The following is a 9,461-nucleotide window of genomic DNA, read 5'->3' as shown; positions in this document are numbered from 1 at the left end:
GTGGGGCCAGACAGGCAGCTTAATAGGCTGGGACACATGCTTTATACCTGGGTGGCCTGGTTTGATCTTTGTCACCACATGGTGCTCAGAATATCACCCCCAGAGGTCGGTTGGCTAGACCAATCTATGGTCCATATTTTAGCAATAAGCTAGCCAACTGGCTACTGTGTTACTTGAATTCTCAGATACTGAACACATCACCCAGATCTAAATGATAACCGTTAAGAATTTATAATGGCCTGTACACACCTATATAATGTACAAAGGCACATGTGTTATTGGCTCTTATGATCCAAAAAATTATCTTTATAATAGCAAAAAAGGGAAGCTTGAGAGTTCATGTAGCTTATATGCCTCATTTTTGTGTAGATACACTCAGCTAGACTTAGGACTTAGTCCTGGAGATACTCAGTGAAAAAATAGTTACCAGAGATAGAACCTGGGCAGGCTGTGTATAGAATAAGTACCCAACATAATGTCTAATGACTTCGACCTCTTTTATGCCTCACTATTTTGTAAACAAATTAAAGTACTCTGTACATCCATTTAAACAACTTGGGAAAACCCTGGAAATTGCAGAATTTCTGGCCTGTGAGGTTGAGGTTACAAAAAAAATAAAGATTTCACCAATAGTGACTGAAGAACACATATGGTCTTATAATCCTTCACTGCAGTGTACCAACAAACCAGGATAAGAAAATATTTCTATGAAAATATGCATTTTTATGCTAAAAGTCCTCTCTTCCCTGCCAATCCAGGAAAAGGATAAGAGTAACTCATTCTGGGCACTTGAAATCCCTTATGCAATGTCTATGCAGATGAGAAAAAGGACAAAAACAATAAAATGTGACAGGATGATCTCACGCAAAGATGATGCTGTGAACTTCTTACAAGACTACAGATATTTTCAACCTGCACAGCTGATAGAGAGCTTTGTTTACCGCATCTTTTCTCCATAAATAGAAAATAACCTACTTGCACTGTGAGATGAATCTTCACTCAGATGCTTATTCCGCTCAGAAACTTCTTGGGAGATTTTGAGAAATGCACATGAATGCCCACATTGCCACACCAAATTCCAAGTGGAAAATGTAACCCAGAAGAAGAGAAATAGGATTTTAAGTAGCACTAAGCAATTGTCACTCATTGTGCCCAGTTCCTCATTTCGTTATTCTCCATCCAAACTCTCGATCATTTTCTTTCCCGCAGCTTTTTCATGTAACTAGGCATGAAAAATAACCCCTCAGGTGGTCCTTTCTATTCAAGAGAAAAATCCCATTCCTTTACCATTCTACTGCTATATTTTGCTTCTTTTTTATTACTTAAAATGAAAATGACTTTTTTGTGTGTGTCCAAAAACCAGACTTGGTAACTGTAATAGCCTTATTTGTCAGCTATCAATGGTGTTTTGTGGGCTATTCAAACCAAGATAACCCTGTTTTCCCATGACCTGGATCTAGAAGGTATTCTACTGCCCCAGATATAGAAAATCATTGTCTCCATGAGATCCAGAGAAAAAGAAGGTGTTTTTCCAGGATTTCATGCATACTCCAGGGTGAACCTAAAACTTTTCCTCTTTAGCTTTAAGATTTCACAGTGATATTTGAGGAGTAACAGGAAAATCCACCAGCGTTATCTACTTCCAAACTCTTCTCCTAAGTCAGCAGGCAAGAAGGAGCGAATTTACCATAAGCAAGCAAGAGCTCACAGACGTACAGGGCAGGCTGTAAGATAAGAAGATAAGGCTTTCAATATGGAGCAAAAAGAAATTGCTCCCATGACTTTACACTTCTCCACCAAGCATCTGAGTCACTAATGGTAGCAAGGGTGCTTTATAAATGTCATGAAGGACGGAAGGAGTGGAAAGTCATTTTTCACCATAGAAAGGCAGGTACAGGTAATGGCCCTGAAGAAATCTAAGTCTAATCTGAATTCCATCCTTATTTGAGTGAATTAAATCAAATAATGACTATTTCATCCAGAAAGAGTCTGCTCTCTCTTTTCTCTCCTCCTCTTCTCTTCCTCCTCCTTTTCTGTCTCCTCTCTCTCTTTCTCTATCTCTGTCTCTGTCTGTCTGTCTGTCTGATGTCTGTCTGTCTGTCTGTCTCTCTCTCTCTGTCACACATACACATACACACACACGAAAAACAAGAATATGCTTTGGGAAAATTCTCCTTGATCTCAATGGAACAGATGTCTAGGTGTGTGGCACTCAAGCCTTTTTTCAGATGGATAGATATGAAACTTGTCCAGGTGTGCAGCAACATGAAGGTTCATGGTTGGTGATTGCATGTCAGCAAAATGTGAACTGCATGATTCCAGGAGGTAGCTACTCTTTGTGTTCTCATGTGAACCCTTCAGAGTCCCAACTGGGGGGGGGGATGATCAAAACACTGGACAATACGACAGCTCACTCTCTTTCGAAGTGCCATTATATCATGACAGTTGAGTAGAAATGTATAACTGATTGCAGAGAGGCTGTGAATCTGGATTAACTGGATTAGAACTCCTATTAAGTACCTGATGGAAATAATACAGGTAATTTTAATTTGTGTGGGGAGGCAAGGCACCCAGTGTAGCTCATGAGTAATTTATGGCTCTGCACTCAGGTATTACTCCTGGCAGTGCTCAAGGGACTACATGGGATGCCAGGGATTGAACCCAAGTGTGCTGTCTGCAAGGAAAGCACCCTATCCTATATACTATCTCACCAACCCATCTTACATATAATTTAAGTAACTCATTGGCAGTCCAATAACTTCACCTACATAATAAAAGGATATGCATGTTTTTCTCTGGTGCCAATGTCAGCCAACTTTTTCTCTTGGTGACCAGATAATGGACTCGTTTGAATTTTGGCAACTACTCCACATATTTTCTAGCATGAAAACCTCCAGAGAGCATAGTAAAGAACTGAGTATGATTGTTTCTGATAAAATTTTATTGACAAAAATCAGGCATGTAGAAGCACTGGGCCCACTCAATGATTTTTATATTGTTGCTCTAGCAAATAGCATCTTTGATGAAATCAATATCATTCTGAATATTTGGCATGACAACTGGAGAAATCTAGAAAACAGACAAAAGTGAGGTGAATAGGGATGAAGCATAATTTCTTTGAGGCATAGGTCCTTGTTTTATTCAACTTTATCTTATATAGAAGAATAAATTAGTTATCACAGAATGATTAGAGGAAAACAGTTGGAGTCAGAAAATCTTTGAAAGTCGTGTCCTCAATCTTTATGTCATCTTTTTTAATAATTCCAAGACTTGACTATTGTCAAGTTTGTAAAGAACATGGAATTCAAATTCTGGGCAACTGCTCTTATGCTCTTTTATCCTAAGTCATATAAGTGATCTAAAGTGGTTTTAGAAGATTTTGTAGCTTCCAATATGAGAAAGCTTACTAAGGGGAGTGGGAAGTTCTTGTGGGCACAGATACCTGAAGAATCTCAATAGTAACAATAAGGATAATAAGATTTTCAGTAACAATAAATGTCAGTAGTAATAAGAATTGCTGGGGTGATACTACAGCAGGTAGGACATTTGTCTTGCACATGACTGACTCAGGTTCAATCAATAACTGGCACTTCAGGAGTAATTCCTAGGTGCAGAGCCAGGAGTAACCTCTGAGCATCACTGGGTGTAGCATAAAAACAAAAACAAAAGAATAATAAGAAGATGACTTTTAGGGAGAAAATTAAAAAAACTACTCTGACATTTGAATAATCTATCTAACATGAGTCATATTTTGTGATGTGCATTTAGTATATATCATATGAATATATAGTTATTGTAAAGATTAAAAAGACAAGAAGTCTAACAGTCTAAGTGTTTAATCTTTAAATCTTTAAATTTTCTGGATTAATTTGAGCCTTTATCCCATGTTATATGGATTGTACATGCCAACTACTAGATAGTTCTAATTTTTCAAACTAAATTGTGAGTTGCTACTATAATTATATGAGAAGCTATTTTTTCCTTTAAGTTTTCTGTTTCAAATAATTTAAGTGATTGATTATTTTTAAGATTTTTCTCAAAAATATATTTTTTAAATATTTACAAGTAACAATCTATTAAATATTTTATTTCCTTGAAATTTCATCTTTCAATACTTCCAAATCAATTTATTTAGTCACAGTATTCCTGTGAATAATCTTAATTACACCAAACGTATGTTAAAGTATTCTTAGAGATTTTTTTCCTACAGTGCCTTTTTGTTTTATGAAAACTAGGCAAAGATACCTTCAAATCGATTTTATGTCTCATTATCTTCACTATAAAAAGTTTAATGTTGATTATGGAATAAGTGATCAGAGAAACTTTCTTTTTATTCATAAATGTCATTATAGTCTGAATCCATATATATATATATTTATATCACAAATGCTCTGCAAGAAGGGTATTTCTCAGACTTTTTCTTATCCACTATGAATTATTTGGCATTCATCAAATGTCATTTAATCCCCTTTGTCCTTTTGATTATCATATTTTGATTTTTTTCTTTTGCACAACTTTCCTGGTCATGTCCTTCAACTATAAATTGTGAATGAAAGCATTTTTACACTAATAAAACAGTCGTTTTCCCTGTGGAATTGGTTTAGTGTAACCAAGTGTAATGCTGGTACCAAAGAAGCCTATATTCCTTATGTTTAGGCGTTTTCTCATCATGTCACCTGATGTGAGACCACTGACAGTAGATTTTGCCACAGAGATGACATACATGTAGACTCACTTCACTACAAGCCTGCAGTATGTCAAAGGAATGAGGATGCTTTCAGGATTTTCCCCATTGATTACATCTCTTCAATGTGAGTTCACTGTTATGTTTCAACATTAAATCTGACTGAAGTGTCCTCAACATTCATCATGTTTCTAATACCAGGTCATTTCAAGTCACAAAGAATATCAGCTACTGAAGAGATCCATAATTTTATTTGCATCTTGGGGCCCCTTGTGTGATCTACGGGCAGAACTGACTGGAAGATTTGCCACACTGATGATATCCATTTGGCTTCCTCCAGTATGAGTTCTCTCATGTCACCCAGGGGCAGTATTTCCTAAAGGCTTTCCCACCAAGATCACATTCATAGTGTTTATCTCTCCAGTGTGAGTCGGATTATGTTTTCTAGGGAATTTGAATAAAGGCCTTCACCCAGACGTGGGATTCATATAGTTTCTCAGCTTTCCCTCATAGATGACAATCACATAATTTATTTCTACCATTCACATTGATTATTATATGACTGATTACTAAATGATTCTTTGATACTGCTGATACAGGAGTTTTATTTTTAATATCTTCTGTTTAAGAAAGATTGAATCATCAGGTCATTATGAGTAAAATCTTATCACTGCATTCAAAGTACTCTGCTGGGTTGTAATATATCTGTATTAGCATGTTGGATGATATGCTCTTCATGATAATATGCCACGTGGCTGTCATTTTTTATCCTTTTAGAACATTTTCCTTGCCTTTAATAATTTCACTCTTGCCTTTGAAAAATCCTTTTCCTTTTTTCCACAGCTATTTTTGCTCCAAATAGAAAAGCACATTTGATTAGGAAGGCTGTTACCCCATGGATACAAGATGACCAATATTTTCCAATAACCACATTTTTGCCATATTCTTTGAGATATTCCAAGCAGAGATCACTCTCCTTGAATGAAGTCTATGGTTACATCTTCAAAGGGTCTTCACTGGCAGTAATTCAGTTGTCATCTGTCTTTCTCTGCTTTTCGCCCCAAGAGTCTCCAAACATTAAGCCGGTAGAGCCCAAGTTGTGTGTGTACCACTTTCCATAATACAGAATGCTCCCCTTACAAACTCTGGAAATTAAATATTCTCTGTAATGTACAAGAAGGATATTACTTTCAGCATCTCTGAGGCAGTCAGCGCCAAAGTGGCTACTGAGATCTCCTCTCTGTCCACTGTATGCATATACTATGATGAATTATGAATGAATCCTATCCCTTCCAGGTTGAATTGATGGAAATTGGAGAGTTGTTTAAGTGCCTGAAATGATAGGGTGGAGTTGAGGAGGGGCAGTTTGATTCTGTACACTCTACTCCCTTTATTCTTTATTCAGAGTCGAACATCAGAAAAGACAGAGCTTTCAATCAAACCCAAATTTTCTATAGCTTCTGGCCCAGCCACTGAGCATATTCTGATGAGGCAGGGTTCCCTGATATTGGGGCCAGAGACAGCAACATACAGGGAACCGAGTACCAGAGCTTGAATGTAACATCAGAACCACTAAACATGCAAAGGATATTCCTTACTCCCTATATGAGAGTAATGGCCGTACAATAACACTTGACTTCTTTAGAAGATAGTCTGAAATGGAGAACAGATAATGCCAACAACAGGATCTGATAAAATATTTAGTGACATTTACCAATAATCTCTAAATATATTATTATTGCACCATATTTTACACAAGATATTAATTTTTTAGAAATCAATAATTGAACTTCTTTGGTATTCTTGATAAGAAGATAATTCTTCATTTATGTCTTATAATTATATTACAAATCACAGGCAAATTATAAAAGCACAAATTTGATTGGTTTCCATTGTTTACAACTTTTATATCTTTTTACTTCTGATGTCTCCTGCCATTAAAAATCAAAGGCTTTAGCTTGGAATTAATTATAGACCTGCAAGAGATCTCAACTACCATTCATATTGAGTCATTATACTGTACAACTCTACATTTTATCATATACAAATAATATCTCTACAAAAATAATAATGCCAGAATTTGTTTTGAATATTTGGATTCCTTTCTAACTTATCATAATAATAGAAACAAAGAGAAATCATTGTTTATGGATTTATAGAATCTAGATGAGAACAGTTTGCCTTGAAACCATTTCATCTGAGCTTTCAGACTGTATGATACTAGCACAATCAAATGAGAATCACAACCAACAGAAAACTCCCACAGTAATGTAATTTTTAGCATTATATTTTCTTCAATAAAAAGAAATTAATGTTAAAAAGAGACTACCATCCTACCATATAGGTCATACTTATAGTTAGAAACTTATTTGTGAAAATAAGAAGACACTGGAAGAACTTTTCCAACATCCATAATAAAGATGATACATTTGAAACCATACAGCAGAATTTTAAGTTTGGACTACTGTCCCTTTGAAAATCTTCAGCACTGTATTCTTAATAGCTCCACACAGGTTATGCATAGGTGGTTATCATCCCTTAGACCTAGAATTCTTGCCCCGAACTTCCTGAGTCATTGTGGCATCTTCCAGGAAATTTCTCTTCATAGCAACCATGGGTAGCACTGATAAGTGGCTTTCCCATAAGACTGACTCACATTCCCACCTGCGGGCCCCAACTCTGACTTTCCCCTCCTTCCTGAATTCTTCACGCCACTTCCTCTTTGGACTGGCCTTTCAGTGGAACGCATTTATAACCTAAGTCTATCCTTGATTCCACCTTTATTCCAACACCCTCTCAAGATTTCTCTTCCTCTGTTGATGACACTGGACTTAGTGTCATAATTTCATTAATGTTACTTGCCTTGTTTTGCTTATTTCATCTGCTCGCTCTTTTTGTCTGTGTAAATTAAGTCAACATTTCCAAATCATAGTCAGGTTCATAGATCAACAGACCTCGTACACTTACATATGTTTCACCCTATGTTCAGGTCAGATATACACACCATTTTGGGGGGAGGTTTCCAGTGCAAAGCTGGGGATTAAATCTGGGGATTAATTTCATGCTTCATGCATGAAAAGCATGTGCTTAGTTCTTTGTTTATCTCCCTGACCCCATGAAGAATTCGTAAAAAAAATGTTCTGGCATTACTTAAAAATAATTTATTAAAAAATAGTCCTCGGTGCAACATTGAGATGCATGGAAATGAGTGAAGGTATGTTTAAATGTTTAAATAATTATGTAGTAAAATATGGGTTCTGGCTTTGCATGCAGACGGGGCATCTTAGTTCATTTAGCATTTGGGGAGTGTTTTAATTAAGGTTATTTTTTCCAACAATGCTACACAATATTTTAAAATATTCAGTAGGGGCCGGAGCGATAGCACAGCGGGTAGGGTGTTCGCCTTGCACGAGGCCGACCCGGGTTCGATCCCCGGCATCCCATATGGTCCCCCAAGCACCGCCAGGAGTAATTCCTGAGTGCAAAGACAGGAGTAACCCCTGAGCATCACTGGGTGTGACCCAAAAAGCAAAAAAAATAAAATAAAATAAAATATTCAGTAGATCTCAGGGAAACTAAGTCTAAACTATTCATAAGTTTTTATGTGATAATTTGTTGATAGTGAAATTCTTTTATATTTATATAACATCTATTTTCAGAAACATCATGAAGAACAAAGAAAATATTTCGTTCATTATCAACCTCCCACCTGCTCCAAACACATAAACTAAAATTGATCAAATATGAAAACAATGAATTTACATGATCTGAAATACTGTTTCAAAGTGAGATCACAAACTGACATAATAAACAGAGATCAAGTTTTAGCCTAATATAGGTAAGTTCTCAAAATTGTTTGTAACTCTTACACAATTATTAAAATGCATTCAGGTTTTTGTCAAATTAACTAAAATTATGTTTGATTAAGTTATGATTATTTCATCTGAATATTACAGTGAATGCCCACTGGTAATTACTTAATTAACATTCAAATTATTTTGTGAATTTTATAACTGATAATTTTGAATAGCTCATAATTAATTTTTCAGAAATTCTAAAACTACCATGAATAAAATCATAATTTTAATTGACTATATCTCTAGACAGAACCTTAAAAAATTATGACAAATAATAAAGTAAAAATGACAACCAAAGATGTGAACTGAAATTCATTAAAAGTTCAATTTTTTTCATGAAATTTGAACAACTCCCACAAGACACTAATATATAAAAATGAGTCGACAAATTATTAATCATACTGCACAATGGGATATTAAAGGACTTTAGTGATTGTTATTAAGAAAACGTAAAAATATACAGCTATTTAAGTGACATCTCAAACAGAATTTACTTGTTAATTCAGTTTTGCATCCATAGAATATTCAAACATTTTAAATTTAAAAAAGGAGGACCAAATTCAATAGCAAAAACATTCATTGAACTTACTGTTAAACTAAATAATTTTAAATATTTTGCATCTCTTAAGCAAAATAAATTATTTACCTCCAAAATATTTATCTATCCAATTATAAATGTAGTATAAATAAGTGAATCTGTGCAGGTTTAACACACTGTACAATGATTACCTGTATGTACATGTATGTGTGTGTTATATATATGCACATAGTTGTATAAAAGATTATTTTCCAATTTCTGCAAGAACTATTCTGGTAGCTTATTGCATTAAATCTGTCCACCAAATTAGCACATCACGTCCTCCTTACCTGCTCGTTTATCTCTTGTGAGTAGAGAAGGAGACACAAGTGTTTTGTTAATG

Source organism: Sorex araneus, chromosome 1 (assembly GCF_027595985.1).
Source record: "Sorex araneus isolate mSorAra2 chromosome 1, mSorAra2.pri, whole genome shotgun sequence".
In the NCBI taxonomy this organism is placed as follows: domain Eukaryota; kingdom Metazoa; phylum Chordata; class Mammalia; order Eulipotyphla; family Soricidae; genus Sorex; species Sorex araneus.
This window is presented reverse-complemented; position numbering follows the sequence as displayed.